This window comes from Musca domestica, unplaced genomic scaffold (assembly GCF_030504385.1).
Source record: "Musca domestica strain aabys unplaced genomic scaffold, Musca_domestica.polishedcontigs.V.1.1 87, whole genome shotgun sequence".
Classification (NCBI taxonomy): domain Eukaryota; kingdom Metazoa; phylum Arthropoda; class Insecta; order Diptera; family Muscidae; genus Musca; species Musca domestica.
The window spans coordinates 2,470,213-2,497,385 of record NW_026712423.1 but is presented as its reverse complement, the minus strand read 5'-3'; the positions used below and the strand labels follow the sequence as shown (position 1 = coordinate 2,497,385).

The window sequence follows — 27,173 nt, the reverse complement described above, 5'->3', positions numbered from 1 at the left end:
AAAGCATAATTATTCACAGATATGACTGATATGAGTGTTCCCGTACTGGTCAATTTAGGGTGTTTTAAAAGGTATATATCAACCTTACCCCCATGTAAAGGCTCAATTTAATTTTTAGTATTGTAAAAATCTTAGCAAAATTTTCCAGTCAAATGAGCAGTAATTTGGAGTTTGCTGTATTTTGTATACCTAATAACCGGTTAATTGAGGTCAGAATGATTTAAGAATAGCCATCTACTACCCAAAAAACACATCACATCATATTAGGGCCGAAATTTGAATACCCTCCACCATTTGCTAAAAATTTGGCAATTTTCAAAAAAATAAAATTCGTTAAAAATTTTGTTAAAATCTTAAAAATACCGAATGTAGCCGTATATTAAAGTCTATAAAACGACATGGACCTGCATAGGTTACTTTTGTCACAAGCTATTACAATATTCAAATGCGAAACTTGAAAAAATCTGTTTATAATATAGCTAAAGATTTCAAAATATTGAATATTGGGAGGTACCTGAACAGACAATTGTCTGACATAAGCTGTAGTATCCATTACGAACTTCAGATACAAAATGGGAGATAATTCCGGTAAATAATGTCGGTAAAATCATCAAAATAACGAACATCGGTGGTACCTTTTTATTGGTGCTATACGAAGACGTGGACCTGAACAGAAAATTTTCTGTCATAGGCTGTAGTATCTATTACGAACTTCAAATACCAAATTTGAAACAATTTCAGTAAATAATGTCGCCTTTATATGGGGGCTATATGAAGACGTTGATCTGCATGGGCCATTTCCTGTCTAAGGCTGTAGTATCCATTACGATTTTCAAATACCAAATTTGAAAAAATTCCGATAAATAATGTCGCCAAAATCATCAAAATACCGAATATCGAGGGGTACAGTTATATGGGGGCTATACGAAAACGTGGTATTACATAGCCCATTTTCAATACCAAAAGTCCTGCAAATATAATACTTTTATCAACTTACTTCATTTCGTTCGGAAGCTAGAGTGATTTCCACAGACGGGCAGATGGATAGAGGGACGGATATTGATAAATCGACATAGAAGTATATGTATACTTTGTGGGGTCTAAAATGTATATTTCGAGGTGTTACAAGCGGAGTGACAAACTTAATATACCCTCCATACCATGGTGGAGGGTATAAAAATACACTACAAATGTGCATCGAACATAGTAAGAAAAAATAAAAAAAATCCTCCAATATAAAATACTTCTATTGTACATTCCAAACCTCAAAATGAAAAAAATTCAAATTTAACATTTTTACGCGATATTTTTAAATTTTATTCTTTTCTGCCAAAAGACAATTCCGAATTTGTCTGAATCGTTAAAATAATATTAGCGGTTTTTGAGTTATAAGCGAAGAACCTTACACAAACTTCCATTGTATATGTAGATGACAGATTAAATAGAATTTTATGTTTTATAGGAGGAGCCCTGCATTTCTCATGGAGTTCTTCTGCTTTACTGGTGGCTATTGAAAACATCTCATATTGGAATGGCATTTAGGAAAAATGTTTGGTTTTGATTTCCATATTCTGATTATTGGTCAGATACGCTCTGCAATTTATGCTTCATTAGTACTTATATTTCAACCCATTCATGTCCTACAATTATCGATTATATATTCTATATTATTCATTCAGTATATACGACAAAACACTTAGTGCCCCACGTCATGATTCTAAGAATTTTTCCCTTTCACAGCATCCTATTAGTTGGAGTAAAATATACAACATTTGCACATAATCTCCATATATTACGTGGAAAAGTTGTTCACAATGCAAGCACATGTTCAAAAGGTGAAAAATAACGAGAATATGTCTGGTTAAGAAGGAACATTATTTATGCCTCCTTTTTGTGTAACTCATAATCACATTGCCTTGCTGCATACCCACTTGCTTTTGTTATATATTGATGTTTTCCAGAGCCAGTGACCCCAGACACCAAAACCGAATGGTAACGTCTTTCTAGTGCTTTTGATTTTGTTATAGTCGTTTTGTTTTTTTTTCCTCTTCAAGGCATCAGGTGCATGGGGAAAAGTTCAAAGTGCAATGAATTGCATTGCTATGCATTCTCCCCTTTTTTGCAAGTATGCGATGCAATTGTTTATATTTGTGCACTTAAAGGATTATTCTGAATGCTGCACAACAAGCATATGTGAAAGTTGGTAAACTATATACACACATAAGTGTATGTGCGAGTGTTTTTATTTAGTGAAAATCATTTCAAAAATTGAGGAAAACAATATTTGTGGTCTGGGTATTATAAAGAGCGGAGTATTTATGAATATGCAAAATATGGCAAAAATGATGAAAATTCATGGCATATCATTAAGAGACCTTGACTTATCTTTTTTTTGGGATAGACCTTTACTTATTGAATATATAAATTGCAATTTAATGTAATTCTGCGATGTTTTTCTCGTTTCTATGGACGCCTCTAAAAATTTGAATAACAAATGTTTCCTGTCATCTCTTGATAATTATACCAGGTGGCGTAGTAATGGAGAATGAAACATTATACGCCAAGAGAGACCTCGGCAATCATCGGTGTCATGTATAAGCGTTTCATACGCCATTTTTAGTTTTTCAAATGTATCCAAACAATAATTGGGGATTTCGGTAGGCTCTTTATGCAGTTTTGGAGGATTACTAAAATTCTTCAATTTATCCACCCAAAGTCGTTTAATTTTTTGGAATTGCTAGTTATTACATAAACATAATATAATATAAATATTTAAAAATCACTAAAAAAGAATATAATTTTTGGATATAGATTTTTAATCTTAGAGATTAGAAAATATATGTATATGAAATTTAAGGTTACTAAAAATAACCAAAAATAGTCTTGACATGGGTGGGCTAATTTACCTTACCGCAGTTAGTAAAATTTTTAGTCATGTTCTAACTTAAGTGAACTGGAACTTCAAATAATGGGAAGCCATAGAGTAATGTTTCTACAGAAAAGATGCTGAGACTATTCTATATAGGATTATACCAGCCCTGAGTTGTTTAAGACTTCTTTGAATTTATATAAATGACTCGAGGATTCATCCGTATGAATCCTATTTTAAAAAATCATATACATGGCTTATCATCTCGATGAGCTGTGTCCACTCATCCGTATGTCCATGTAAATTTTTGTCTGTCGCAGTTATGGACTTACAAGCAGACAGAACTGTGTCAGATTACATATGATCGTAAAATATTTAGCAGATGAAATTTATAGACCTTATCTTTGTGCAAAAAATACCAAAATTTCTATTTAACAGCGAATATTCTCAGTAATGATTTTAAAGCTCATGCCGATTTCACTAACGCATATAGTTAAATATAGGAGATTTTCCGAAACATTTCAAAATTTTCAAATATTGTCTTTAATTCCAATTAAAACGACAGAGGGAGTAAATATAGGAAAATTCCTCCCAAAAAAAAAACAAAAAACAAGATATTTTTTAATAACTTATTAACCCGTCTAACCGAATTAGAAAATGAATCGTGACATTCAAAAAAAAAAAAAAAAAAAAAAAAAAAAAAAAAAAAAAAAAATAGATAAAAAAATAAAAAAGTAGTCTTAATATGCATAACATTCTCCATTCCAGAGCTATTACATCTTCCGAAATTTTTCTGTAAATTATACCATATCACATACTCTGCACCATCTGACTGCAGTCTTTGCATACTTTGGTTTTTAATTGATTGAAAATTCTTCAGAAAATGTTTCTACAGGGTGAGATACAAAACTACAAGTAACAGATGTCATTTCTAAGCCACTCGTCCGAAAGCTGTTAAAATCATTCCAGTGACAGCCCGTTATATTGCTTGCAAGCCTACAAAAGCATTTGGTGCGAATTAATAAAATAAAATATATTTTTCGTGATGGAATTCAAGCGTGATAGTGCGATTTCTTTATATTTGACTGGAAAACCACAAGTGGGTATCTTTAGAGCACTCCAGCATTTAAATGTGAATAAATGTTTTGTGTCTCGTACCGTTGCTCGTTACCGTGATACTGGTATGGTAGCCCAACGTCAAGGAAGTGGACGGAAGTAAACAGCAACATCAGCAGAAATGGTTCGAAATGTAAAGAAGCGTCTTGATCGAAACCCGCGTAGCAGTGGCCAAAAAATTGCTCGTGAGCTAAACATATTGCAATATTCCAATATTCAAGCCATTGAAATTCCAAAAAGTGCAAGAACTTACATCGCAACAGAAAGAAAATAGACTCAAAGACCTAAGAATTGCTTCGCTTGGCCGAAAGTGGTGAACTGCCGAATTTGGTTTTCTCCGATGAGGAAACACTCATTGTCCAGCAGTTTTTAAACAAACAAAAAAATGATTGTGTTTACTTGCAAAAGAGCTCAGCTGAAAATTTGCACCTTCGGTTGGTCACCAAAACTCAAGCGACGGCCATGGTTATGGTGTGGCCGCCTTAACAGCCTATGGTCGCTCTCCGTTCACATTAATCGACCGTGGCTTCAGAATAAATGCCGAATATTATCGCGAAAATTCCAATCCATTCCAACAGGACTCAGCACCATCGCACTCAGCACGCCTCACCCAAGAATGGTTAAAAAATGAGGATCCTCGCTTAATTTCCAGCGCATAATGGTCACCAAAATCTCCGGATACTAATCCGTTGTACTATTGCGTCTGGAGTATTTTGGAAAGCAAGGTTGGCACTAAAAAATACCAAAGTGTCGATCACCTCAAGTAAGCGCTTCGCCGGGAATGGGCCAAAATACCGCAGAGCAACATTCGGGCAGCGTGTGACGGTTGAATTGGCCGTTTGAAGGCCATAATTCGTGCCAAAGGTGACCATTTCGAATTAATCTAAACTTATTCTTGCTATTTTTATGCAATTTTCGACATTTTTTGCTATTATCCAACAAAAATAAAAAACAAGTAAAAAAGCTGTAAGTTCGACCGGGCCGAACTTTGAATACCCTCCACCATTTGGTACAAATTTAACAATTTTCAAAAAAAAAAAATCCCTTAAAAATCTGTTATATACGACGATGTGAACCTGCATAGGCAACTTTTGTCACAAGCTATTACAATATTCAAATACGAAACTTGAAAAAAATCTGTTTATAATGCACAGGCAATTTTAGGCTTTAATATCGAACTTCAAATGCGAAATTTGAAACAATTCCGGTAAATAATGTCGCTAAAATCATTAAAATACCGAATATCGGGGGATACCGTTATATGGGGGCTATATGAAGACGTGGACCTGCACAGACAATTTTACGTCATAGGCCGTAGTATTCATTACGAACTTCAAATGCGAAAGTTGAAACAATTCCGGTAAATAATGTCGCTAAAATCATGAAAATTATGAACTTCAAATGCAAAATGTGAAACAATTCCGGTAAATAATGCCGCAAAAATCATCAAAATACCGAATATCGGGAGGTACCGTTATATGAGGGCTATACGAAGACGTGGACCTACATGACTCATTTTTTGTCTTAGGATGTAGTATTCATTACGAACTTCAAATACTAAAACTGAAACAATTCCGGTGAATAAAGTCGCTAAAATGATCAAAATACCGAAAATCGGAGGGTACCGTTACATGGGGGCTATACGAAGACGTGGACCTATATGACCCATTTTCTGTTTTGTGCTGTAGTATCTATTAAAAACGTCAAATACCAAATTTGAAACAATTCTAGTAACAAATGTCGCTAGAATCATCAAAATACCGCATATCGGGAGGTACCGTTATATGGGGGCTATACGAAGACGTGGACCTACATGGCCCATTTTCAATACCAAAAGTCCTGCAGACATAGTACACATTTGAGTACAATTTCATCAACCTACTTCATTTCGTTCGGAAGCTAGAGTGATTTCCACAGACGGACAGACGGATAGACGGACAGACGGATGGACATTGATAAATCGACATAGAATTTTATGCTGATCAAGAATATATATACTTTGTGGGGTCTAAAATGTATATTTCGAGGTGTTACAAACGGAATGACAAACTTAATATACCCTCCATACTATGGTGGAGGGTATAAAAATGTAAAAATTATGGCATTTGACTTCGTTGCAGTTTTTTTTATCTCACCCTGTAGACCAATCGGCGCTGAATTTTACATGGAGTTAGAGTTTAGGACTGGACAGTGGCGTACCAATTTGGATGATCATGGGATATACCATACTTTTTTGTGTAAAAAAATACGAAGATTTCCAACAAACCGCGATTATTTTTAATCCTGGCGAAATCACAAATTCGTGAAAATGTCACTTTTGACCGTCGCATTGATGCTCATATTCAAGATATCGCGTATATAGCTAAATATATGCAATACAAGTCAAGAACCGCTGAAATGATTTTCACAATTAACTTCAATTCGGAATGGTCTCTTGCCAAAAAATGATAAAATCTAAGAAAAACGTGTAAAATATTCCAAAAAAATTGTTATATTTTTGTCATATTTTTAATCGAATTTTCGACCGATCCTCACTAAATGTTGCATGTGGTAGCGTTAGGGACAGAATTAAAACTTAATGTTTGGAGATGTAAGTTTAGATGTTCAAATGGACCAAAAAAAAATTAAACAACATTCTACTGATTTTGCAGTCGCTTGGGGATGGGGAAAATGTCGAGCATTTTGGATGACCATTGGATTATATTTAGCTTTAAAAATGTACCACGATTTTTTTCGAATACGTAACAACACGGCGGAGTGCATAAATAAGGGTAACATCTGGGCAGGGTTCTATGACATTATTTCAAAAGCGAAATCTTCCAAAATGATTTTGGCCATAAGGACAACATATTGTAGTGTTGTAGGGTATTACATGATCGGCTTCGCACGACTAAAGCTTTTGCTTATTATTATTGTTATTATTATAATTTTTTTTTTTTTATTAATTTGCACATCTTCCAATTTATGTCGGCAAGAGTGAAATCGGAATAAGTATGCCCAAACTTTCTGACGCCCTCCCCACAGTCAGTCAACATTGTTCAAAATATATAATTTTAATATCAGTCCTACGCCAGGAGGGAAAATGTTCAATATTGGTACACTACTTCTGTAACTCCCTCATTTTAAATGGTCAAATAAGTCCAAAATATATTTGCAAATAATTTTCAATGTTAGTTCGATCAGTTGAGCTGGTCATAATTCAGTTAATAGTCAATTTTATAACTGTCAAATATTTTTTTTTTCAAATTTCCTAAAATGTCTGCATCTAAAATCCTTATAAAATACTCAAAATTTTCGAGTGTTTCTATAGTTTTAACATTAGACAACTTTAATCCAAAAACGCGTGCAAAAATTTGGTTAAAATTGGTTTAATCTTTATTATGCATCAAATGTAAGAATTGTATGCAATCGGGAAGAAATTTAACATAAAAGGCTTATTACAGGAAAGAACCGAGAGAGATCAATATATTATTTTATATAAATAAGTAAAATAAATATAACAGGTCAACAATATACAACAACAAATATTATTTTATGTTAAAACCTTGCAAAAGAATTCCCATACAAGTTTTTTAACCAACTTTGTGGAAAGGACATTATAAGTTATTTTGGGGCCAAATGTTATTTATAGTTTGAAATATTGCTCTTAAAACCAATATTTAATGTCTATCCCACCATGCTAGTTTGTAATAATCCTGAAAGTCCCAAATACAAACCCAAGCTAAGGGTAAAAAAAACTGTAGAAACTGGAATGGACCTGAAACATGCTTTCTTCAATTCAGGAATCACTCCACTGATTCCATCCCTAGTCAGATCGATTCGAAATGTCGCCTTACCATAACTACAATAATATTTGTGTGAATTATTTGGACCGAGTTAATTTATGCAGTGGGAATCTAATATAAGAAATAAGTAATTCATACAATTCAAAAAACCTTTTTGTATTTCCACATTTCATCTCTTCCTATAAAAACCCCTTCAATATTCAATACATTGCCTTTTGTCCAGCGCTTCTAAAATCGCAATTACGTTCTGTGCCATTTTGTGACATTGTTTTTATGGCCAATTTTTAAATCAATAAATAACCCATTTAGAGTTAAACTGATTGTATCAAAGCACAAATCAATTGTCTCAATAAAACACAATAAAACTGAAAATGATATTGAATTTTATTAATGACCTTTGAACCTGCGAATATGAAATATTACACACAACAAACTACATTATTATTATTAGTTTTATTAGCAATCAATCAAATGATGATAAAAATACATTCCGACGCTTACAAGCACAAATGAATGACAGCGATAATTTTTATTGATTAGCTGGAAGTCGTGTTAAAATAAATGACAGGGAAATTGTATGTGCGAGTTTTGTGTAGGTTTTTTATATTAAAATTCAACAGCAGTTGAAAAATAAGCTATGTTGGATTATTATGTAATATTTACTATTTTAATATTCAGTGTCAATTGAAAGCTAATCAAAGAGCTAATATGTGGCATATTTTATTTTATATTATCAAAAACATATCTCGCAGGACTTTAAGTTTCCGTTTCAGGACATTCGAAGCCATTGGTATACTCACTCACGAAATGGGTATCGATGTGGCCAATGTAAGGCTTAAAAGGTTTTCAGTAGAAGTCTGTAATATAATTCAGTCAGGCCATATAAGGCCTTCAAAAGTAGTCCTACAATAGGCATCAATAAAAGTTGTTAAAAGGGTTTCAATAACATGCCACCATCTTAAGAAGGCATTTAAAGCATAAGACTCTCACAAAACCTTAACAAAAGGAGACCATTAAAGACTTATACATTAAAAAACTTCTACACCAAGTCCCTTTGAACGAAATTTGTTTCAGGTCGTGGAAGTTAAATGGTCTTCCTTTCCTCCTGTCTGGCTGTTGTGACCTATAGCTAACGAAAATAGGATTCGATGTGGTCCAAATCCCTTGAAGGCCATTTTTATACCCTACAACCTATGTGTTAGGGGTTTCAAAGTTTGATTGGTCCAAAAGTTGTTTATTACCGCGAAATATTGGTTCTACGCTTACGATGTTATGTGTGGATCTTTCTATCTCGCCAAGCTGATATGTGCGTAAGCCCGCCCCTCCATCTGTCCACGTTAATTTGCAATAATGCTTCAGGGCGCAATTATGGCCCAATTCTCCCGAAATTTCATGGAGTTAGGGATATGGCCAAAATGGAAGCCTATTGTTGGGGGGAGATGAAAGTAAAATATTTAGGGATTGAAATAGACCAAAAAAAAAAAAAAATCCTGACTTTACAGGTGATGTACAGTTCACAATCGACACGGAATTTTCCATGGAGTAGGAGTATAAGATAGAGAGAGAAGAAGCCCACCAATGTGAATGGTCATCGGATACTGTTTGGAGGGTTAAATGCACCATAACTTTTGTGTGAAATTTTATACCCTCAGTCATATGGCTAGAGATGGCACATAACATTTCATACGGCCAAAACTTACCTCATCGAAATTACTGTTCTCTTAGGACCAAGACCATTTCAGGAAATTTGAAATCGATTTAATCGTGTCAGTCCGCCAGTCTGACTCTTTGGATGTCTGGGCGGACGACAACTGCCGAAGAGGGTATCCAATTTGGTCCAAACTTGTTTCATCGTAATATTATTGTCAGACATAAATCGTGTTCGGAAATGGGCCACTCGGTTCACTTCTTCTGGTACCTCCCCCACAAAAGATTAAAATATTTAAGGAAAATATTTTACTGCACAAAAAGAAAAGAATAACCCGTTTTTTTCTCCAACTTTGCAATACCTAATATTTGCATCAGTGCTAGGCCAGGTTCGAAAATGGACAATATCGGTCCACTCTATCAAGTACCTCCCCCACAATGGGTCAACATATGGAATATCCATGAAGCTCATAAAACGCGAAATTAACATCTGATTCGCTTCGCATATCTCAATATTTACATCAATACCAGATTTGTCATAAAGATGGTGGAGGCCGGACCATTCCTTCTGGTACCGCCACCACAAAGGATCCAAATTTTGAATGACCAAAATAAGGATAAAATCCGAAGTAAGGATCCCGCTCTCTTCAAATTTCAAATATCCCATCACTTCTATTAACACAAGAGCTGATGTGACGATGGGATATATCGGCACACTCCTTCTTGTACCTCCTCCACAAAGGGCTCAAAATTTTGAACAACAAAACGTTCATAAAAGGTGAAATAAACACCCAACTCTCTACACATTTCACACATCCGAACATTTCAATATTTTCTAAAAACTATAACATATTTCATATAAAGTGAAAGGAGTAATTGATGTAGTCCAAATGAGGCACGTCACAATATTTATATCATAATGGATAATATTGGCCCATTCCTTCGGAACCTACTCCATAGAGGGTCAATCGTTTGAATAATCATAGCAGGAGTTGAAATATATTTAATTAATCGAACATTGTCTGAGGGTATACATTTGTCGGCAAAACCGACATACGACAGGGGGCGTAAGTATAGGGATAATGCCACCGGTTAAAAACCAAAGGCAACTTTTTTGCAGGACTGTGTGGCATTATTAAAAAAAAAAATCTACAAAAAATGGGTTAAGACCTAGGGGGCTTTTAAAATACGTTTTGGTATTCCATTTAATATTGCCTTCCATATTCCTTAACTAGAAATCATTAAAAGGTTTATACCCATTTGAAGGAAATTGTCAATAAAAGACCTTTTAAGGCCATATTTTGAAAATGGATATTCTTGCAAGTTCTAACATACAAAAATGAAGCCCTCTCGAAGGCTTTCTGCTAATAAGTGAACACATTTAAATTATTCCACTAAAAATGGAGGTCCCCTCAAGGCCCTCTGTTGAAAATAAAATAACCTTTTCTTAAATAACTATTGACTTTGACTTCAACGATTTTTTTTTTTTTTGGGTTAATCTAAACATCTACATCAATTAATAAAAAGGGAGCTCCTTTGAAGGTCCTTTAAGGCTATATTTTGAAAATGAAAATCCTTGGGAATCTTACAAGGACAATTGAAGCCCGTTGAAAGTTTTCTGCTAACACCTTTAAAGTATTCCACGGAAAATAGAGGTCCTTCCAAATCCTTCTTTTGAAGATAAAAGATGTTTACTTATTTATATTTTGACTTTGACTTCAACAATATTTTAATTTTGAGTCAATATAAAGGTCTACATCTACTGAAAATGGAGCCCATTTTAAGGTCCTTTAAGGCTATCTTTTGAAAATGAAAATCCTTGGAAGTTCTTACATGGAAAATAGAAGCCCCCGCAATAGCTTTCTTCTAATAATTGCACGCTTATAAATTATTCCACTGAAAATGGAGGTCCTTTCGACGCCTGCTAATTAGAATAATAGACTTTTACCTAATGAACTATTCTTTTAACGACGTTTCACACTTGGGTTAATCTAAAGGGCTTTATGCAAGAACTTTTTTTTTGTTTTGATTACTTTTTGTACCAGAAAATCTTTAAGTGTAAATATTGCAAAGCTAGTGACCAACGTTTTTTTTTTACCAGATTTGGAGGAGTAATATGTTTTCGAATTATTTTGGGTTCTTTTAAATCAAAATTCCATTTTGGATCCGGTGTCCATGATGTTTTCATTCCCCTAATAATTGAATAACTTTAAATTAATCCACTGAAAATGGAGGTCATACCAAAACCTTTGTTGAAAATAAAATACTTTTTCTTAAATAACTCTCGTTTTTTTAGAGCCCTTTGGTTGATCTAAGCATTTACATGCCAAAACTTTCCTTGAGTTTTAACCACTTTCATATCAGAAAAACAATCTCTTAATGTCATTCTCATTAAAAAACTTGAGAAAAACTGTCATTTCTAATCCACTCGTCCGACAACTGTTAAAATTATTCCAGTGACAGCTCATTATATTGTTTACAAGCGTACAAAGGCATTTTGGTGAGAATTTTCCAGAAACAAAGGTATTCGTGATGGAATTCAAGCGCGATAGTAAAAAGTAAAGACGCGACTTGAACCCGCGTCGCAGTGGCCAAAAATGGCTCGTTAGCTGAACATATTCCATTCGGAAAATATTGAAAAATGAGCTCGGGGTAAAGCCATTGAAATTCCAAAAAATGCAAGAACTTACACCACAAGTTCTTACAAAATAAATCCAACAGAGCTAAAGAGTTGCTTCGCTGGGCCGAAAGTGGTGAACTGCCGAATTTGTGAACAAACAAACCGATCGTGTTTACTTGCCCAAGTGGTCAGCTAAAAATGTGCACTTTCGGTTGGCTACCAGAACTCAAACGTCGGACACGCTGATTTTACAGGCCGCCATTAATAGCCGAATGTTGCTCTCTGCTTGTGGCATCAGAATAAATGCCGAATATTATTGCGAAAATATTCTGGAGGGTGTATTAAAGCCTTGGGCACTCAAACGTTTTGGCCCTAGACCTTAGACATTCCAACAGGACTCATCACCATCGCACTCACCACGCGCCACCCAAGTATGGTTACAAAATGAGGTTCCTCGCTTCATTTCCAGCGCAAAAATGGTCACCAAAATCTCCGGATACCAATCCGTTGGACTATTGTGTCTGAAGTATTTTGGAAAGCAGGGTTGGCACTAAAAAACACCAATGTGTCGATCACCTCAAGCGAGCACTTCGCCGGGAATGGGCAAAAATATCGCAGAGCAAAATTCGGGCAGAGTGTGACGATTTCATTGGCCGTTTGAACGCCATAATTCGTGCAAAAGGTAAAATTTGATGCTATATCCGAATTATTTTGCATTCATTCAATAAAATTTAAAAAAAAAGAAATTTAAAAATTATGGCTTTTGACTTTGTTGCTGTTTTTTTATCTCACCCTGTATATTGGGTGTCTTTAAATTGAATTTTAATTATGGATCCGGTGTCTATGATCTTCCCAACCGAATTCCATTAAAAAATTAGTTACATCTCAATTGTTTCCCCCAATAATTGAATATCTTAAAACTAGTCCAATAAAAATTAAGCTCCTTAAAATTTTAAAATTAACTAACTCTTGACTTGCCTTTCAACGAAATTTAATTCTTGAGATTTAATTACTTTTATACCAGAGAAAGAAAACTCTGTAAGAGTCGAGCATTTTCAAATAAATGAGAATTATTATCTTTTCCAAATTATTATTATATTATCTTTTCCACAATAATCATAACAAATATTGGAAGTCTAACGACCAACGGATTTGTTTTTACCAGATTTTGGGGACAAGTATTTCTGAATTATTTTTGGTGTTTTTAAATAAAAACGTTTCTTTTGAGTCCTTTAACAATACTCCATCGAAAAAACAGACCTCTATCGAAAAATGTTTGAAAGCTTTCAAAGGTATTTTTAAGTCCCGTTTTCCCTCTTTAAATATTGTTTCCAAATATTTTCTAGAAAAAAATTTAATTGTGTTTGGCAAAAGATGAATGACCCCAAAACATGAAATTTTGTTCCATTGAATTTTCCTATTTTTCTAAGCAAATCCCCAAATCCTCTGTCTATTTACATCAACATGTATTGTCTAAATTTATGACGTCAATGTTCCTTTTTTCCTGTTCCATGTCTTAGTATTCTAAAAAGCATCTTCCACGTTTTTCCACGAAGTTCAATAAGTTATGAAAATAAAGTCCTATAAATATAAACTTTGTTTTACACGAAAATATCACTACTTTATCTAAAAAGAAAAAGTTTCCCAGTCCCCCACTCCCCACACTACTCTAGAAACCACATAAAATGTACATATTTTGTTGCTTATAAATAAATTTAAGAAGTAGAAGAGAAAAAAAGAAAATGTCTAATGTTAATAAATTTGCCTTACTTCCTTAATTTTACTCGAGCTTAAATATGATGTCAAAAGATATTCTTTTAAAAGAAGGCAAACAATGGCCCAACTCCATTAAACAACAACTGTTACCTTCGACGGCTGGATATTTTAAAAGAAAAACGCAAGTGCCAGGCTGTAAACCTGTTTATATATTGATTGACCTTTAGAGTAGGGAAGCAACCTCCAAGTTTTGAAATAAACTATAATTCAGACAGCCAGTGCCATTATCGCATAGCCAGCCTTCAGGGTGAGGGAGAGGGCGATTTAAGTAGCCTTTCCTTTTACGGTCCCATGCTTGTATAAACATTAATTAACTCAGGGGCCCCCAAAACACACCGGACAAAAAGGATAGGTGCCGGTAATGGTGGGAATTGTAACATTAATCATTATTTACAAAATTATTTGGAAAATTTTCAAATTCCTAAGCCATTCATGACAAAGGGTACTTATTACCTAAGCGTGGAAAGGTATTTAGGTTGCTGATGTTGTTGTTGTTGTTGTTGTTGTTGTTTTTGGTTCTGTAAAAAATTCCTCTAGACGAAAATCTTTGTCTATCTATTTTAAAGGAATTCCTTTTTGTTATTAAACGTGCCTTCTTCTACAAAGCGTCCTTCGTGTTTGCTCTCGCATCCTTTCCTTTTTTCTGTTTGCATTTTTGTGGGTAAATTGGAATTAAACAAGAAACAAACATTTGTCTTGTGTCAGACAAGAAAGATTTCATCTAACATTCTTTTCAGGTTTGGCAATATTTCTAATATTTGTCTAAGGTTTTGCTATCGGAGACCTTAAGTAGGTGAAATTTTGTAATGCCCTACACTTCTTTGAGACTAAGAAGATTGTGTGAATGATTTGGAACAAGGTTTTATGTCATAGGTTTGATTTAGCTACAGAATAATGCTTATATAGATAAAATTCTTGATTCTAATCAGAAATTTCAATCTTTCCGAATCCTCCTAATTTACTCAAGTCAGAAAATCGTCAGTCGTTCTTCGGACTGATATATACCCCTAGGATTTTGCCATATATATATATGTATACCTCTTTTGGTAGGACATACCATAAAGATTGAAGCTTGTTGTACTAAATTTCAATCCGATTTACATAGCCAAAAGCGTGATATATTTTTTTCAAACTTTTTGTAGCAGTGTTACAACAAAAAGTGGGCCGACATTTTCCATTTTTACGGATATGGAAAATATATTGGGATGTTAAAAAGTCATAGAAAGCCTTACACTAATTTCCCACTTTAAGGGAGTTATTTTTATTCAAAAATCGGTTTTTATGGCGGAAGTGCAGGAGTTGGTGGGGTAATAGAATCCATTTTTACACCTCATATACATGTTATTTTAATTATATGATATGCCAAGCTAAAACTTCGTGCGATACTTCCTTACTAAAATAATACTCCAATATTCAAAAGGAGTTATCTGATATATTTTCACATTTTCATATTGGGGTTTCCTGAAAAATGGAGCACATATTACTGCAGTTATTAGTCAAAATGTCGAACATTTATGGGTTATATATGACTTTTTTTGAAAAATTTTAACTCTTCAAAATATTGCCATTTTCGAATTATTCATAAATTTGCTAAATTACAATCTTCTTCCCGAGAATGGAGAAGTACAACTGTTGAAGAATTTATTTATATGAGAAAAATATTGATAAATCCTAATCAGCTTTCAAAATGAGGATCTGTTTTTTTGTCGTAGGAGGTGGTAACCATTACAAACTTCAAATATAAAATCAAAACAATCCCGTTGGAAAATGTTACAAAAATCATTAACTTTGAATAGTTACATAGGGGCTACAAGAAAAAAAACATGGACATTTATAAAACATTTCTGCCAGTGGAAATAGTGGTTATTACGAACGCCAAATACCAAATTTCGAACCAAATTTTTAACAACAGTCAAAAAAGGCTCCTCTCCGCAGACCGATTTCTTATACCCTCCACTATAGTATGGAGGGTATATTAAGATTGTCAATATACTTTTAAGACCTCACAAATTCTTAATCAACTTAAAATTCTGTGTCGATTTAGCGATGTACGTCCGTCTGTCTGGTTGTCCACTCTAGATTTCAAACTAATTGAAGTAGGTTGATAAAATTTTACTAAAATGTGTCTTTGGTCTGCAGGACTTTTGGTATTGAAAATGGGCTATAGGTCCACGTGTGGTTATAGCCCCCATATAACTTTACATCCCTATATTCGGTATTTTAATGATTTTAGCGACATTAATTGACGGAATTGTTTCAAATTTCGTATTTGAAGTTTCTAGTGGGTACTGCAGTCTATGACAGATAATTTTCATTGCAGGTCTAGGTCTTCGTATATATCGATACCTCCCCATATTCGGTATTTTGACGATTTTAGGTACAAAATTCACCGGAATTGTTTCAAATTTCGTATTTGCACTTCGTAATGGGTACTACAGTCTATGAGAGAAAATTGTCTATGCAGTTCCAGGTCAGCCCCTAAATATCGGTATTTTGATGATTGTAGCGACATTATTCTCTGAAATTGCTTCAAATTTCGTATTTAACCTTCCCCATGGGTACTACAGCCTGTGACAGAAAATTGCCTATGCAGGCCCACGTCTTCATATCCTTAAAATAACTATAAATCCCTGTATTCGGTTTTCTTGGGATTTTATCAGAATTTTTAAAGGATTTTATTTTTTTTTTTTTTCAATTCATTCCAAATGATGAAGGGGATTCAAAGTACGGCCTGGCCAAACTTACTGCTTTTTAGCTTGTTTTACATAGAATGTTCAGTTAGAAAATTCGCTTCCAACTCGAAATCCATCGAGAATCGATAACTCGATAAAAAAGAAGACATTTTTCATACAAATTAGAGTGGCCCAAAAATTCAAGAATATTAACAAAATCACAGCCTGTATAATAATTAAATTTTTTTGTACACATTTTGCAACATTTGAACCTTATTTTCTTTCATAAAAAAAATATATATATATAATATTCTTGATCATTTCCATATCCCACAACACTGTGTTGGGCCAAAAGTGTGTAGCATCTCCTAATATTGGTGGTAGATTTCGCTATTTTGAGGATAGTCGATATAGATATATGGTTTAAGCATGTAACTTTGAATAACGCTACCGTTTGCAATTATGGCCTGATCATCACGACATTTTACATGGAGTTCAGCTATATTCTTAAGTTTTAGAACAGTAAGTCACAACCATTTGTATGTAAGTAAAAAAACAAAAAAAATTGAGCCTTATAAAAAAAGAAACAGATTTTTCTGCTGATTTTTCAGGTCGGATCACAGTTAGAGGATGAAATTGATCTAACTTTTGTGTAAAAATACAAATATTTCCATTGAACCTCGAATATTTTTAATCGAAATCACAAATCCACGAAAAGGTCACTTCTGACCGTTACATAATGCTGATAGCAAATATATTGGATATATATCAAAATATTAAAATATTCCAATAAGAAGTGGCTTTTTTTTGTTAGGGAATTGTACATTTTGCATTATTTCACCTTACAATATTATTTTTGGGAGTATTATGTATATACAGGTAGTAATTTCCGATCCTCACCAATTTTTTTCATAAGTATGGTGTTAGGGTAAGAATAGAAGCCTTTTGTTTTTTGATGATGTGCCCAAAATATTAAGGAGTAGAAATGAACTGGTACTTTTTTACTTGTTTACAGGTCACAATTAAAGACCAGTCGACACAGAATTTGGCATGAGGTTAGAAATTAGGTCAGGGAAGAAGCCGAGCATTTCAATGGTCATCAGGTAATATTTTTGGTGTAAGACGGACCACAACTCTTGTGAAAAGAAACATAAAAAATTACCGAATTAGGACAAAATGGGTTTGGACCTAAGGGGGTTTTCCAAAAATTGGAACTTATTAATGACAAAATTCTACCTATAAATTGCAAATTAATATATTATATTATCCTTTACCTGTGAAAGCCATGATATTTGGAATAATTTTCTTAAAAGTACCATTATTTGGCCAATAAAGTGTAGAGTTGTTGGACTATTTATGGTAGGGGCAATAGCGAGCCTATAGTCTCTGCTTATTTGTTAATGTTATAATAAGAAGATTTGATTAAAACTGAAGCGAAACCCTGATTACATTATAGGTGAGAAGGCCAACACACAAAGGTTTAAGAAATGTTAATAATTCACCGGTTATTTTCTTGATTTTTTGTCAGGTTTTTCCATATAGATATTTTGAAATTTTATTGGGTAAAAATTATCCTCGCATTTTTTTTTTCTTTTTTGAATAGAACGAGATTTTGAAATATCTCCCAGTAATCTAAAATTTTAATATATTTCATATTTAGGTCCTTTTTCACGGCTTTGACAATTGTTCCAAATATCGATTTTGGAGGGAGAAAAATTTAGGCCTTCACTTGATAAATGATTTGGTGACTATAAAATTGTTATGTTACGAGGTAGTCAGGGATACGTTCAAAATATTTAGTAAATGATATGAACCAAGAACTCAGTTTTTCCTTATTTTTCAGTCGCTTCAGGTATTAAAATTTTATATGTGGGGATGGCAAGAACTTATTTTACATAATGATAGGAGGTATAATGATAAGTGGTACCAGGAGGATTGGTAAACATATTGTGATGTGTACAATTTGAAGATAATCAGACTTTAATGTCACATTTTGTAAGAAATTATTCAAAATTTTGAGCCTTTGTGGGTGAGGTACCAGAAGGTGTATGGGGATATATTTCATCTCCATACTAGAATTTGTGTTAATTGAAATATAAGAATGTGCCACATTTGAAAAAAATCGTATGCTCATTGCGCCATTTTTGAGCGTCATTGTTGTTCAAAATGTTGACCCATTATGGGGGAGGTATGGGGGAGGTACTAGAAGAATGGTCATCCGTACCAGATGGTAAAAGAATTGGAATGTGTGAACATGTATAGACCATGGGACACTTGTTTCACATTTTTTAAAAGTGAAGAATATTGACCCTTTGTGGTGGAGGTATCTGAAAGACTGCACCATTAGATCCCATTCCCACACTACATATTGTGTTGATTTACATATTAAGATGTGAGAAATTAATACACAATCAGACTCTTAGCTCACATTTTATAAAAATTATAATTATTATTATTTTGATAATTAGTGGACGAGGTACTTGACTGGGTGGGCTGATGTTGTCAATTTTCCCACTTGACTCAGCACTAGTAAATATATTAGGATTTGCAGATTTTGAACAAAATTAAATGATTTTTTTGGTCTATAGTGGGGCAGATACCGGAAGGAGTGGACCGATATTGCCCATCTCCGGACTCGATCTAAGTTTGAAAAAATATTATGATGTACCAAGTGTGAACCAAATCCAATACTCGAGAGTTATCATGCACACCAGCCAGACAGACGGACGGACATAGCTAGATCGACTCCAAATGTCCTGAAACGGATTTAATTCAAAGTGATCTAGGGTCTAAAACCGTTATTTTGACTAGGCACGTTTTGGCCGTATCAATGATATAGCCATATGGCTCGGGGAGTATAACAATTAATATCTATGTAATACATGATATGTCCTTCTAGCGAACATAGTCCTTTGAAAACATTTTAGGCTTTAGTTCTATGAGGATTATTCGTAGTGAGGAATGTAACAATTTCAATATCATAGTATCATTGAAATTGGAAATGATTCTTAAAATCGTTCATACCTGTATTTCAATTTCTTGAGGGATTCACTCATTCTAGTCTAGTGTTGAAATGCAACACATTTTCGGCTCGCTAAGTTTTAGCAAACATTTGTGTCAGTTTTTGAATAATATTTAATTAAAAGTTTTAATTCATATTTTCTACATATTTTCCTTCAATAATTTTAAATTCAACTTATATTTTAGCCCTCTTTGCCCTTATATAATTTATAGCACTTAAGGATTAATTTTGTGTGCAAAATCTTACTTGAAATTTACAATAAATTACTCTGTACGAAAACTTTTGATCAAATGTAGTGGTGCAGGGTGTCACAATGTCACATGAACCCCAGCACTTTTTTAAGAAAATAAAAACCTTCCTGGTAAAACATTTTTTATATCCCTGCTCTACTGACCTTGTTTTCCAAAAATTTTGATTTACTTCCTTTTTTCAAGATTTAATTTAGTAATAATGTCTATCTTTCAAATTCCTGTTTCTTCATTGAGATATTTTGTTTAGTTATGCCCACGCCATATTCTACACCGGTTTCTATATGTAAACTATTTAAATCGAGAATTTATTTCCCTGAGATTATGTTTATATTCATGGCAACTGACATAAAGAACACCATCACAGTGTCAATTCAATATTGAGTGGTATTTAGATACTTAAATGAATATTTTCTTCTGTGGGCATTCTAATTTTATAATCTATATAAGTTTACATGTATGTGTATGATATTATTATTTGTAGTACTATGAATCATACTGTTCGACATGAGTTTATTCTAGATTTTTTTAACTGAATAGCTTGTCTAGATTTGTCTTCTAGAACATTAGTATTGGAAAAACAAATTTCAATAAGAAATTATTTCCCCATAAAATTACTCCTTAACTATTTTGCCAAATTTAGGGGCAACAACTGGTCGAATTATTTCTCAATTTTATTTTTAAATTTTCCAAAAAATACCTTTTTTGTGAAATTGTTTGTTACACGTTTCTGTTGAGTTTTTTCATTCGTTATATATTTACCTATGGGATAACAAATCATAAACTTTATGATTTGTGGCTGAAATTCTTAGTAGGATCCTTCAGTTTAGCTCAGTTGCTGGTTTACTTCTTGTTGGCTTGCTTGCCTGTCGTTTACACATTCACACACAAGAGACACACACACACATTTACAAACACTTTTTGCTTAGTTTTCAACTACAAATCAAACTTTGGTATGATGTTTATTGCCTGGCTAGCAGGCTGGATGCTGCTGCTGCTATGAAAGTTGTTATATTTTTTTCTGATTTAGACGAAACCAGAGAATAAGTTTTCCCCACTTGATTCCGACAAGAATTTTTCTGAGGAAAATTTATGGGTTTTTATGTTATGACTTTTTGGTGATTTTTTATTTTTTTGCTCCTGTTTCTTGCAATACTTGTTGTTTGGCAAGCTTTGGGAGGAATGAATGTCTTCTAAGCCAAGGCAATGGCACTCAAACTGGAAATATTTGTTTCACAACGATTTCAACACCACAAAACAATGCACAATCACAATATTAATTTTTTCAATATTTTTTTCCTTGAAATTTTAGATTACAAAATTTTTTTGGTCTGACGATTTTTGTTATTTTTATAAAAAAAGCTGTGTTACTTAAATCCCGGTTTCTTGAAAATGCGAGATAACACGATGTTGGCGTACGACAAAAACGAGAACATAAACAAAGAGCTGCAACGATTGCTTTGCAAATTTAACACCCAACACTTGTCGTCTTTGATGGTGATAACACGAGCAATTATCAAGCGATTCGAAAAATCATGTATAATTTATTCACTGGTTGTTTTATTTGAACTGCAAATTATTATTTTGAATTTCTTTTATTTTGACACTTGGCTGTTTTCGACATTGAAATGCCCAAACACTTATCGGTATAATTTTCCTGCTTTGTTTTCAAAAAAATATTTTCGGTCGGCAAAAATGTGCGTCGCTAGAAATTCTTCTACTCCGTGTCGGGTATTACATCTATTCGTTTTGACATTATCATTATAACTGAAAATTGTAAAGTAACTTCGTCGTGTATCTCTATTTTTTACGGCTCACAACACGTTTCGTGTCTTGTTTTCTCAGTTTTGTTCAGCTGAGTCCTTTATCTACATTGGTGGTTTTATCTTCTAAAACGACAGAGGCTGCTGGTTGTCGTAAACAATGTCTTCTCACTGGCCAGCAGATGTGATGCTAGCAAAAAGGAAAACAGGACACGAGAATCGTGTTTTAGTATTTGTTTTAGAACCGTTAAGGAATTTATCCTAAACTCTCCCAACATATTTATCTCTGTCTCTCACTAGCCCCGCTTCTCTTTGGGTCATTGACAACATTACTTTTTATTTTAGATACATTTCTAAACATAGGTCGGCCGTGTGAGCTTCGAAAGTCTAACGGTACAATTGACATTCATGCTCTCTAGATACTTTTAGTACTCATATCTCGCTCCCCACCAAAAAAATAAACATTACCAAAGAGAAACAAAACGCGAGAGAGAGAGAGTACTATAAATCCTAGAAAAACGAAGTGAGAAACCAAATTATTATTTCTCGTGAGCAAGAATAGAAATGCCGTTTAGTTGTGTATATTGTGGGGGTGTGTCCACTTGTGAAATGAAACATTTCACCCAATTAGGAACATGCGCGAATGTGAAACAGAAAACATTGATGGGGGAGGCAGAGCACAACAAGGAACTTGTTATGTTGTCGAATGAAACACTTTCCAATGTTTGCATTTGATGTGAATAGCAGTTTAACAGAGGTTTAGCATTTGCTGAATATTATTATAGCATCTCTGTAGGAGAAACACAAATCATTTACATTGGTTATTGTAAGTCAAATGGTAATATGTTATTAACAGAAACATAAAATAAGTACTTTGTACAACCTCTATAAACCAATAACATAAAAAATATATATTTTCAAATTTTTAACAAAAATGAAAAATATAAATTCGGAATGAAATAAGTGACTGAGAATCGACATCCACACGAAACGGCTCAAGTTGGAATCTGGAAATTTTGCACGAGGATCAGTCTTGGTGCGTAGACGTGTGATAAGATTGGGTATTGGATATCCGTACTAAATTTATTATTTATACCCTACACACTGGTAAGGATATTATGTCTTTGTGCATTTGTTTGTAACATGGGGAAGGAAGAGAGATAGACCAACAGTTTCTTTAGAAGATTATCATAAAATCACTTTCTAAGACGATTTATGCATGTCAGTCAGTCTGTCCATGTTTTTTTTTTTTTTAACTTTCCTTACTGGTTTCATGTTGGACAAATAAGCTAGAATTCAAAAATTTGGAATGAAAATCACAGTTAAAGTGCAGGATAGATCTACCAAAGGGTACGAAACGTACTAAAAATTAAATACTTTGTACTGGACAAGAGGAATTAGCTGGAATTATTAAATTTGGCACTAATGGAGTGCAGGATAGATGTATCAAAGGATTTGGGAAATTCGAACTTTAAGGTGACAAAAGGCTCTAACATTGTATTAAATTTTAGAATGGATCTCATTACTACTGTGTGGACGAAAAGAGAAAAACTTAAAATTTGGTATGAGAACTAAGGTTGAAAAGTACTTAGTGTCTAAATGTACTAAATTTGGAACTGTTAGGTTAGGGTGAACGGATTGAGCTGGAACTTGGAAGTTTCGATATTGGGATTCTTGTTGGTTGAAGGTTTGTGATAAAAAGGTGGTTTTTGATATGTTAACTACAAGTGCACAAAAAGTACTAAAGAGTACTATTCAAGAGTGTCCTGGACATATGAAGGTGGTTTCGGAAATGTCTATTATAATTATACTAAGGGTACAATTTCCAAAAATTGAGTGAAGGTTTAAATATCGATAGGTAGATAGGTTACTGATGGTATTTGTGTTTAATATTTGGCGGTGGTTTGCAAATATGTACTATAATTTTCCAAAAAGTACCAAATAGTACTTAATTTGGTATTGAGTGTACGACTAGAGCTGAAATCCTGAAATTTGATGTCACTGTTGACGTTTGTGGTTGAGGTATGGAGGCGATATTGGAAATGTGTACTATAATTGTTCGAAAAGTACTAAATGTGTTATTGGGTGAAGAAATAGAGCTTCTAATTTGATATTGAGGTCTTTGTTGGTATACGGATTGAGATTTGGAGGTGATTTCAGATTTTTGGTATTGGGTGAAGGAATAGAGTGGGAATCCAGAAATTTGACATGGATGACACTGTGTACTATAGTTGTACTAAATAGAACTAAATTTGGTAATGAAGGAGATTATAAAGCTAAAATATAGCTGTTTGTTTCTATAGCTTACATATGGCTATATTAGCTTTGGATAAAACAATTGGCTTCGGTCCATTATGCGATTCTTTTACTAATATCCCCCCTCCTCCTCTGTAAACTTCAAAATGGAAGAGTTAGAAGATTTTTTGGTATAAAAGGTAAACATTTTCTCGTTATTCCTTCTGAAAAAAAAAATCTTGCAAATATTTAAAACCTAGAAATTCTAAAATTTTATTACGATATATGAAGTTTTGATTAAAAAATTTTCTCAAACAGCACAAATTGTGCATTTTAATACTAACAAGGCCTAGCACGAATCGTTGGAATAAATTTTAAGGGGCCTTTTCGTTGCCAAAATTTGCAGGCACTTGTTGTACTGAATATTTTTGAGATAGTCTGTCAAGTGCACCGAACAGAAAAAAACCAAAAAAAAAAAAACTCTCGAAGGTAGTATCCAATTTGGTCCACACTTTGTACTTCGTAATATTATTATCAAATATAGATCGTATTCGGAGATGGGCAATATTGGTTTAATCATTCTAGTACTTCTCCTTTAAAAGGTAAATTTTTTACAGAAAATAATTTACATTTTAGAAAAAAAGGATAATCCAATTTTTTGCAAATTTGAAAGCCTCTGACCTGGTCTAGCTCTAATACAAATATTACGATGCATGAAGCTTAACCAAAACCTACATTTTATAGAGTTAACAGTGTTTTGCAGGATAGGTGCCAGAATAAGTCGTTCGATGTTGGCCATCTTTGCTCTAGATTTAGGGCTGATAGATGTATTTGAAAGTACAAAGTTTGAATAAAATCTCAAATTAATTGTCTACTTTATATGGTAATATCAATATTGGATCCTTTGTGTAGGAGGTACCGGAGTCAGTAAACCGATATTTACCATTTTCCAAATATCTTCCCTTTGCTCGTTGTGAGATATGCAATTTTTATAATTTTGCCAAATGTTACCATTTTTAGGGGCACCATAAGGGAAGGTTTGCTAATGATTGCTAATGATTTGTATCATCTTTAGGCATACGGCTGAGGGTATAGAAATGTTAAACATTTTATAATCCCAGTTAACAAAGCAAAAGAATGTTTGGGTCGTCGTGAAAGAATATCCAGATGTTTCAATTTCCCGTCGTCCTTTGGAATTTTACATTACTAAACGGTAATTAAGCATACTTTCAAGACTTGGGTTTATAAAGTTCAATTAACACAAGAAATCAAATCGGCCTATCGTTAACACCATCGCTCCTTGCAGATTGGGGCCTTGAAATGAATGACAACTATCCGAAATTACCTCGAATATCATCTTGACTTATGACGGTCATTTCCTCCTCGGCTGCTTCCTCAACTAATGGCTGAGGTTATCAAGAAATTTTGTATCCACCACTGTATTGGGTAATACATAATTCGTAAAAATAATACTGCCCTCTTATTTCCCTCATTTATTCTCCCTCCCTCATTTATTCTGCATATAATATTTTTCCTCTGAATACCTAAATAAAACCTGTTATTGATAAACATTTTATAATTTGTCTGGAAAAATTATACGGTACTTAGACACCTACTATTTGAAAATATTTGCAAAATGCCGAATATGGGGTGGGATCGCTAAATTAGAGCTGTATCCAAAATTGGATTTATATTAAGATCCCAAAAATGGCATAGCATTTGATTAAAAAATGTCTGAAATCTTCATTATACTAAATACCACATATTTGAATGTAAATGCTTATAAGTGAAGAAATGAAGAACGGCTGCAGCGATTTTGCAATTCATAAAAATTGGAAATGATCCCTTAGGAAAAAAAGGAACTTCAAATCGGCAGGTTATATGAGATTCATCCAGTAATAAATCAGATTATATGAGAACTATACTAAAACAAGGACTAATATTTATTTTTTATACCCTCCACCATACTAAAGACGATACATAAAATTTGCCAATCACATTGTAACTCCTTGTAATATAGTTCTCTTATAGCCCCAATATAGGAGGATATAGGAGGCTCCGTATATAGGAGGTCCTCTTGGCATGCTCATTTGGACGATGAACTTTGGCAATTGCAGGAGAAATAGAAAATGAATTTTCTTTGAAAGAATTCATTACTGGTCCTAAAAACACGTTTTAATTTTATCTCATGAAACTGAGAAAAGTACTGTATCTAAGAATTAGTACTGCATGAAATCTTTATTTGAATTGATAATATGTCCATAAAAATTAATGTTTGAAGATTATTTCAGGCAAATGTTTACCACGACAAATGGTGGATCTACTTAGTCTCATTTTGCTTCAATGTTGTCTTCCACTAAGTCAATTGAAGCGGGCTTGCCTATATAGATATAAACTGTAACAGAGCCCCACAAAGAACTCTCTGAATGCATTAAATCGCACGATCAAGGCGGCCAATTGACCGTTGCCGAACGGGAAATAAAATGTTCTCCGCACTCGCCTCTCATAAGTCCATTGTTATGTGTGCTGTGTGTCATTGGCACAGTTCTGTATGAAATGACGTCAACATCTATTCAAATGCCAGAGGTGCGCCAAATTCTGACCCTATCCCAAACCCAAAATTTTGCAAAAACACCACGAAAAGTTCGACCTGAATACGATAGTAATAGACACATAGTATGGTAATGTAAACAAGTAAAAAAGTTGTAAGTTCGGCCGGGCCGAACTTTGAATACCCTCCACAATTTGGAACGAATTTTCCAAACTTCAAAAACAATAAAATCCGTTAAAAATTCTGTTGAAATCTTCAAAATACTGAATGTAGCTGTTATATTAGGGTTTGTACGACGACATGGACCTGCATAGCTAACTTTTATCATAAGCCATTACAATATTCAAATGAAAAACTTAAAAAAATCGGTGAGTAATTTAGCGAAAATCAACAAAATACCGAATATCCGGAGGTACCGTTATATGGAAGATATACGAAAACGTGGACCTGCACAGACAATGTTCTGTTTTAGGCTGTAGTATCCATTACGAACTTCAAATGCCAATTTTGAAATATTTCAAATGCCAATTTAGAAATATTTGGAAAATGGTAAAATGTCGATAAAATCATTAAAAACCCGAATATCGGGAGGTACTGTTACATGGGGGCTCTATGAAGACGTGGACCTGCATAGACAATTTTCTGTCTTAGGCTGTAGTATTCATTACGAACTTCAAATACAAAATACCAAAAGTCCTGCAGACATAACATAGATTTGAGTAAAAAGGAGTGATTTCCACAGACGGATAGACGGACTGACGAAATAGAATTTTATGCTGATCAAGAATATGTATACTTTGTGAGGTCTAAAATGTGTATTTCATGGTGTTACAAATGGAATGACAAACTTAATATAACCTACATACTAT

The 27,173-nt window shown here is 33.7% G+C and overlaps 1 protein-coding gene across 1 annotated transcript in view; it reads right to left on the bottom strand.

Annotated features, from left to right (window-relative positions):
• The window catches only part of LOC101890721 (uncharacterized), a 293,996-nt gene extending 273,012 nt beyond the window's left edge, over positions 1-20,984 (bottom strand). The window contains exon 1 of the mRNA XM_059131395.1: positions 20,518-20,984. The gene's annotated coding sequence lies outside the window, so the exon portion shown is untranslated. The remainder of the gene's footprint in view (positions 1-20,517) is intronic.
• Between the last annotated feature and the right edge of the window lie 6,189 nt (positions 20,985-27,173).